Consider the following 8,622-nt stretch of genomic DNA (forward strand, 5'->3'; position numbering starts at 1 on the left):
AAGAACAGGTATTAATTCTCCTTTTAAGTGGAAAGCATCTGGCCCTGGGTTCCTGTCTTTTGGGAGATTTTTGATTACTGTTTCAATCTCCTTGCTAATTATGGGTCTGTTCGGGTTTTCTGTTTCTTCCTGTTTCACTTTGGATAGTTTACACATCTCTAGGAATGCATCTGTTTCTTCCAGATTGCCTAATTTGTTGGCATATAGTTGCTCATGATATGTTCTTATAATTGTTGGTATTTCTTTGGTGTTGGTTGTGATCTCTCGTCTTTCATTCATGATTTTATTTATTTGGGTCCTTTCTCTTTTCTTTTTGATAAGTCTGGCCAGGGGTTTAGCAATCTTATTAATTCTTTCAAAGAACTAGCTCCTAGTTTCGTTGATCTGTCCTACTTTTCTTCGATTCCTTGATTTCTGCTCTGATCTTGATGATTTCTCTTCTCCTGCTGGGGTCAGGCTTTCTTTGCTGTTCTTTCTCCAGCTCCTTTAGGTATAAGGTAACGTTGTGTATTTGAGACCTTTCTTGTTTCTTGAGAAGGGCTTGTATCGTCATGTTACTTCCCTCTTGGGACCGCCTTTGCTGCATCCCAAAGATTTTGAACAGTTGTGTTTTCATTTTCTTTTATTTCCATGACTTTTTAAAATTCTTCTTTAATTTCCTGGTTGACCCATTCATTCTTTAGTAGGATGCTCTTTAGCCTCCATGTATTTGAGTTCTTTCCAACTTTCCTCTTGTGATTGAGTTCCAGTTTCAAAGCATTGTGGTCTGAAAATATGCAGGGAATGAGCCCAATCTTTTGGTACTGGTTGAGACCTGATTTGTGACCCAGTATGCGATCTATTCTGGAGAATGTCCCATGTGCACTAGAGAAGAATGTGTATTCTGTTGCTTTGGGATGGAATGTTCTGAATATATCTGTGAAGACCATCTGGTCCAGTGTGTCATCCAAAGCCCTTTATTTTCTTGTCAATCTTTTACTTAGATGATCTGTCCATTTCAGTGAGGGGGGTGTTAAAGTCCCCGACTACTATTGTATTGTTATCCATGGGTTTCTTTGATTTTGTTATTAATTGGCTCATATAATTGGCTGCTCCCATGTTAGGGGCATAAATATTTACAATAGTTAGGTCGTCTTGTTGGACAGACCTTTAAGTATGATACACTGTCCTTCCTCATCTCTTATTGCTGTCTTTGGTTTAAAATCTATTTTGTCTGATACAAGGATTGCCACCCTAGCTTTCTTTTGATGTCCATTAGCATGACTAATGGTTTCCCACCCCCTCACTTCCAATCTGGAGGTGCCTATGGGTCTAAAATGAGTTTCTTGCAGATAGTATTATCGATGGGTCTTTTTTTTTTCCCTAATCTGATCTGATACGCTGTGTCTTCTGACTGGGGCATTTAGCCCATTTACATTCAGGGTAACTGTAGAAAGATATGAATTTAGTGTGATTGTATTACCTGTAAGGTGACTGTTACTGTGTATTTTCCTCTGTTCCTTTCTGGTCTATGTACCCTTTAGGCTCTCTCTTTGCTTAGAGGACCCCTTTCAGTATTTCCCGCAGGGCTGGTTTGATGATTGCAGTTTCTTTTAGTTTTTGTTTGCCCTGGAAACTTTTATGTCTCCTTCTATTTTCAGTGACAGCACTCTTTGGCATTCTTTGCTGCATGTTTTTCTTGTTTAGTGCCCTGAATATATCATGCCAGTCCCTTCTGGCCTGCCAGGTCTCTGTGGATAGGTCTGCTGCCAATCTCATGTTTCTACCATTGTAGATTACCTTTTCTTCCAAGTTGCTTTCAGGATTTTCTCTTTGCCTCTGAGATTTTAAAGATTTTTACGATTATCTAAGTTTTACTGTTAGATATCAGGGTGCTGACTTATTTTTATTGATTTGGTGGGGTTCTCATGCCCATTTCCTTCCCCAGATTAGGGAAGTCCTCCTCTATAATTTGCTCCAATATCTCTTCTGCCCCCCTCTTTTTCTTCTGTGATCCCAATTATTCTAATATTGTTTCACTTTATGATATCCCTTATCTCATGAATTCTCTCCTCATGATCCAGTAATTGTTTATCTCTCTTTTTTTCAGCTTCATTATTCCCCATCATGTAGTCTTCTGTATCACTAATTCTCTCTTCTGCTTCATTTATCCTAGCAGTTAGAGCCTCCATTTTTTTTTTAAGATTTCATTTATTTATTTGTCAGAGAGATATAGTACAGACAGGCAGAGTGGCAGGAAGAGGCAGAGGGAGAAGCAGGCTCCCCACAGAGCAAGGAGCCTGATGCGGGACTCGATCCCAGGACCCTGCGATCATGACCTGACCTGAAGGCAGCTGCTTAGCCAACTGAGCCACCCAGGCATCCCAGAGCCTCCATTTTTTATTGCACCTCATTAATAGCCTTTTTAGTTTATACTTGGTTAGATTTTATTTCTCCAGAAAGAGATTCTCTTGTATCTCCTATGCTCTTCCAGCCCTGCTAGTATCTTTTTAATTGTCATCCTCAACTCTAGTTCTGACATCTTACTAATGTCTATGTTGATTAGGTCCTTGGCAGTTAGTACTGCCTCTTATTATTATTTTTTTTTTTTTTTGGAGGTAAGTTTTTCTGTTTTGTCATTTTGTCCAAAGAATAGATGAATGAAAGAACAAAATGCTAAAAGGGTAACAATGACCCCAGGAAAACACACACTAAACAAATGAGTAGAGACCTGAAACAAGGAGGAAAAGGGGGAAAAAAAAAAAGAATATGATCAGGCTGGTGAATAGAACAGAGCAACACACTAAATTTTGGGTGTATTTCAGTCTGTTAGAAGAAACTGTCTCCCAAATTTTTAAAGAAAGAAAAATATATGTATATATATACACACACACACACAAATAAGGGTAAATACAATGACAGGAAGGAATATGACTGTAAAAGTGAAAATTAAAAAAGATTTTAAAAAAGGAAATGATAAGAAGTTGGTTGGGAAAGGAAAGAAGAAAAAATAAAGAAAAAATAGAAAAAGAAAAAATCAAGAAAATTTTAAAAATTAACTTTGAAGGAGTAAAGAATCATGGGAAAATAAGCCATGAATTCTATGTGCTGTACTGTCCTAGTGCTGGAGTTTTGCAGTTCTTCTTAATCGGTAAACTTGGTCTTGGCTGGATGTCCTTGCTGATCTTCTGGGGGAGGGGCCTGTTGCAGTGATTTTCAAATGTCTGCCCAAGGTGGAATTGCACTGCCCTTGCCAGGGGCCAGGCTAAGTAATCTGCTTGGGTTTGTTCTCTGTAACTTTTGTTACCTTAAGGATTTCTGAGGATAAGAATGAAAATGGCACTGGAAGAACAGAGAATTTGGAGCCCCACTCCTCAGTGCACCCTCAGAGAAAAGCAGCCAATCATTCCTGTCTCCCTGGTCTTCGGCTACATTCCATGCTCAACTGGCCTGTGACTGAGCATTTCCATCTCTGGCACATGACTATTTGGAGTTTCAAAACCCAGCAGATTCCTGCAGTATGCTCCCATGCTGATCCTCCCAATGGAGGAAGAGGAGTCTCCCTAGATCTGTAACTTGTTGGGTCCCTGCTTGAAGAGTAGTGGCCGGACTGTGCCTTGGATCACAGTATATAGCAACCTCGAGCTGAGAGTACACTCCTCGGCTCACTCTTTGCAGTCAGTTTCCCAGCTCTGGTACCTGGGAGCATTGGCATCAGGCACCCTCAGTGCCTGGCATCAGGCACCCTCAGTCTTCCTGTGACCCGGAGGGTCCTGAACCACACTGTGCCAGCCAGGGTTCCAACCTCTACCACGCCACTGCAGCAATGTCCCTCAGGGGAGCAGACTTCTAAAAGTTGTGATTTTGTGCTCTGCTGCTCTCACTTGCTGATAGCCAGCTGATGAATGCTCCCTCCCCACCATAGTCTATCTTCCCATAAATCACCTCAGATTCACTTCTCTGCACAACCCACCTTCCAGAAAATGGTCATTTTTCTATTCATAGTGTTGCCATTATTCTCTTTTTTGATATCTTGTGAATTCATAGGTGTTCAGAATGGTTTTTTAACTATCTAGCTGAATTCCTGGTACCAGACAAAATTTAGGTCTCCTACTCCTCTGCCATCTTGCTATCCTCAAAAATAACTTTAAATAATCTGTATTTCACTACTTTGTAGAACAAATAAAAACTGTAAACAATGTATTTGAATATGGCTAATTATTTTTAGAACCTTGGTTTAATATGTGGTGTCATAGCTGTTTGAAGGCTTCTGTTTAAGTTTGGTTTATAGCAGCATTTAATTGTTATGGTTCTCATAGCTAGAAAGAACTTCACATAGAAATTCCTAATGGAACCAAATATCAGTCTCTCATTGACTTCACTTACTAAATCATAATACTCATTTTTCAATCCTAACCACCATTTATACAGAAGTTTTTGTTGAAGTTTGGCTAATAAATTTCTATTATGCCTGATGCCAAAAAAACTACTCCAGCAAACATATTGGAAGGGTTGCATATTTAAATTTTTTTTAACAAATAGATTCAAAACCCACTAAAACTCTTCAGGAGACTATTAAACATATGGAAAAATTCTGTTTCCAAGTTAATTAAATATGTGGGTGACAAATGTATATAATTCCTACAACTAAACAATATAATAATAAAAAAACATTCCCCAAAAACCATTTTCAAAAATGTCCTCTGGGTTTCTTTTAAAAAGTGGGGTTTTTTTTTCCATTATTAAATGTCACTTTCACCTTGAAGAAACAAGCTATTTAATTTGTCCTTATTTTTCTTTTAATTTATCTGGTATATTGCACACTACTGGCCACCACCTGTCATCATATAAAAGGTCAATAAATTGGAGATCTGTGCTCACTTCGGCAACACATATACTAAAATTGGAACGATACAGAGAAGATTAGCATGGCCCTTGCACAAGGATGACACGCAAATTCGTGAAGCATTCCATATTTATAAATAAATAGATAAATAAATAAATAAATAAATTGGAGATTGATCTTTAACCTTAGCACCCTTCTTAAGGGCTTTGATACAAGATACATGGTGAACTTCTTAGGTTCATGGCTAGTCCTTGCTCTTTATAAAGCAGGGGTCAGCAAACTACAGCCTCAGATCAGATCCAGCCCACCACTGTTTTTATAGATTTTTACTGTAACACAGTCACACTCATTCATATAAATATTGTCTATGACTGCTTTCACCATACAGGAGTAGATCTGAAATGTTGTGACAAAGACCATATGGCCTGCAAAGCCTAAAACATTTACAATTTTCCTCTTTACAGAAAAAAACTGCCAACCCTGGATCATCATAAAATTTTTGCTAGTACAAGTTTTCTGTTTCACAAGATTCAGCACATAAATTCCTGGAATTTTAAGCACTATAGCTTTGAATTCCTTCCTGCAATAGCTTTCTATGAATGATGCAGTGATTATATTTCTCTTGTGGTTCTGTCCCTCTAGCCTTACCACTTCTTTCATTAAAGAAGTCATTAATATATTTATAATTAATATATTTTTCCCAGGATATCTCTGCATCAGTGGAAAGACAGAGAGAATAGTTTTTCATGTATTTCATTATTGAAACAGAATGTAGCAAATGTCATAAACTGAGACAAGTTAGAAACATCTTTACTTTCATCCAACCATATCAGAAACTTCCCACAACGTCAAATCTATCCTAATGCTTGCTTTTTCAGATCTTCATCATTGTTTTCCAGGCATCTCCCAAGGATATCTGCTAACAAAGGAACACATTTTTGCTTATTATTTCGGCCAATTTTTCCTATGGCAGAAGATCGTTTCCCTAATAGTATGCAGCTTTTTAACTTCTGTCCTCAAGCAAAACCCATAAAGTTAGTGAAATTATGGTAAGTGAACTTGAGCAGTGCCTGACTAAAACATCACTGTAAAAAAAGCTGTAGAGCTCTGCTTTTAATGTTCTGAAAGCTTCATTTCCAAATGTCACAATAATCATGACAGCTGCACAGATAAAACTAAAACTCAAGTACCCTTTGGGTCAAATTGTCTACGGTTGTCTACATTGTCCACTGTTAATGGTATTATTTAAATCCATAGTTCCAAGAGGCTCCATGAAAATTTCTAATTTTTTGGATTACTACTTATCAGATCGGACTATATCATTGTTTCTTTATCCCAACATGGGTCACAAAGAACTCATAACAGGAGCAGATCTGTTTGCTCAGCCATTTTGTTCATTGTTTCCTTACTAGGTATTACCTTAAATTCATAATTTCTTTAGAGATATCTTTTCAAGAAATTTATTCATTTTGTTATTTTAATTTAAACTATATAACATACTACTTTCTGAATCCACCTTAACCCATATGAACTGCAATATAATCACAGTATGCTGAAAGCCAATACCCACAAGAAAATAATTGGTCAAACCTTCCATGTTATGGAAACCTCACTCTTCCCTCAGAGCCCTCTATGAACTACACTTCACATTTGACTGTGTGAAGGCACCAATGTCAAGCTGTTTATTATATGTTAGTAATAGTTAATTTTTCTTATTATTTAGATAAACACAGAGACAGGTAATAATTTTTTTTTTCATACACAGTGAACTGTCTTATATACTTTACTTTGGTTTGGAGACCATACAATGATTCTGCCACTTTAAAAAGTAAAGACTCAGAACAAGGGAAGTGAGATTATTCTATTAATACTTTTGGAACACCTACCACGTACAAAAAGAAGTATATCAGGTGCTTTATGAATGTTACAAAGATCAATCAAATTAATCAGACATGGATCCTGCCTTCAGCTCCAGTCACTCATTCATTTACCCACTAAGCAATCATTTATTGGGTATCTTCCAGTTCTGAGGATGGGGGTAGGTGCTAGGGTTTTGGTGGCCTGGTGACTTTTACTTCAGATATGACAAACCATTCAGCCAACTTGAATTCACTTGAACAGATAGGTCATAATCGTGTAAATTTTTCATTTTTGTCTGCCCAGAATTCACTCTCCCTTTCTAGTAGCACTCCAGTTTCCTTCTGGGTAACTACTTCTTCCCACTGTGAGACACTAAACCAACCTGAAACTACAGGATCAAAGACACCATGAATAAGAAGTCCATGCTCTACAAGGAAAACCACAACAGACAGAAGCAGAGAAGACCAAATGATCCCAGGAAAAGAGCAGTCTTATTTCCTTAGTCTTTATTTCCCTTTTGCTTACCCTCTAAGGTCATTTCTTCTCCACAAATACCTATTACACCTGGGCCTCAATGTCCAGGACAAAAAGTGTTAGACTCATATAATAAACATACCATTTTACTTGAGCTAATTTGAGTGTTCCTCTTCTCTGAGAATTATTTGGACCCAGAAAAGAGAGTTGCAAAAAACAAACACCAAGGAAATTAAGAATGAGTATTTTAGGGGTGCCTGGCTGGTGCAGTTGGTAAAGCATGTGACCCTTGAGCTCAGGGTTATGAGTTTGAGCCGCACACTGGGCATAGAGATTACTTAAAATCTGAAGAAAAAGAAAAGAATGATTATTGTAGTCAACTAGGATGTTCTCCAACCTTCCCATCTTCATTCTCCACTCTAGATGATGAGTTAACAGACTGAGATATACAGTGGAGAATCAGCTGGTTAAACTTTTACCTTGAATCTCTTTGCAACCCTAGGCAAAATATCAGTAGAAAGAGGAAAGAAAAAACTCAGTTCCATGTTGTCTGACTTGAAACAGACTGAGAAAAAATCCATTTATTGTTATTACGACTTGGGGCCTCAGTGTGGAAATTCCTCATCATTTCCCTGAGGGCCTAGGGATCCCCTTTAATCTAATAATTTTAGTAGGGACACTACAATGGGTAGCCAGTGGCAGACACAGAATTACAGTATAAGCTGGAAAACTAGGCACTGCTTCTGCTGGAAGGAAAGCTTTGGAAGATATCTGACGTGAAATGATCAAGGTTTCATAAAGGTTGAACGCTTGATCTTCACAAGTCCTGGGAACAGGTAATGCAAGGCTTTCAGTCTTATAGATACTGCACAGTCAGCTGGAAAAGTTTCTGATCCAAGATGACTCCAGGGCACAAAGACAAGGCCCAGCACACAAGTTTTCTGAATTCACTAGTCCAGATTTTTCTTAAGCCATTTTTTTGACTGTGGGTCAATGACCCTTCTTACTTTCTTATCACATCCCTTTCATCTTTTCATACCTGAAGCCTTAGTCCCTCTTTTCCCCCACCTCCTCACTAAAGTCCTTAATGACTGTACTCAGTATTATTGGAAAGAACTTATACGGTCAATGAAAAAAAATCAAAGCTGGGTGAGAAGGATAAGAAACCAGTAGCACCCACCTCTTCCTCAATAGCATGAAAGCATGTTTGAAACAACAGTCTTCAAAATACAATTGCCTAAATTTTTATTTCCTAGAAAGGGACAGATACAGATTTATAGATGTATTTAGGAGATATATAGATATAAATACATGTGATATATGTGAGATGGATAAATACATATATTCTATTTTGAGGAACATGTCCACTACTCAAAAATGAGCTGAGTGATTCCTTCTAATTCAAAACAGAAAAGACAGAAAAGTCTGGATCTCCATTTTAATACAAGTTAAACATTAAATGA

The 8,622-nt window shown here is 37.7% G+C and overlaps 1 long non-coding RNA gene across 1 annotated transcript in view; it reads left to right on the forward strand.

Annotated features, from left to right (window-relative positions):
* Nucleotides 1-7,328, forward strand: part of LOC309846255 — a 32,965-nt gene extending 25,637 nt beyond the window's left edge. Inside the window, exons 2-3 of the long non-coding RNA XR_014301813.1 lie at nucleotides 5,704-5,874; nucleotides 6,989-7,328. This is a non-coding gene — a long non-coding RNA (uncharacterized lncRNA). The remainder of the gene's footprint in view (nucleotides 1-5,703; nucleotides 5,875-6,988) is intronic.
* The last annotated feature ends 1,294 nt before the right edge of the window (nucleotides 7,329-8,622 follow it).

The sequence above is a fragment of the Mustela nivalis genome, assembly GCF_964662115.1.
Source record: "Mustela nivalis genome assembly, chromosome: 13".
NCBI lineage: Eukaryota > Metazoa > Chordata > Mammalia > Carnivora > Mustelidae > Mustela > Mustela nivalis.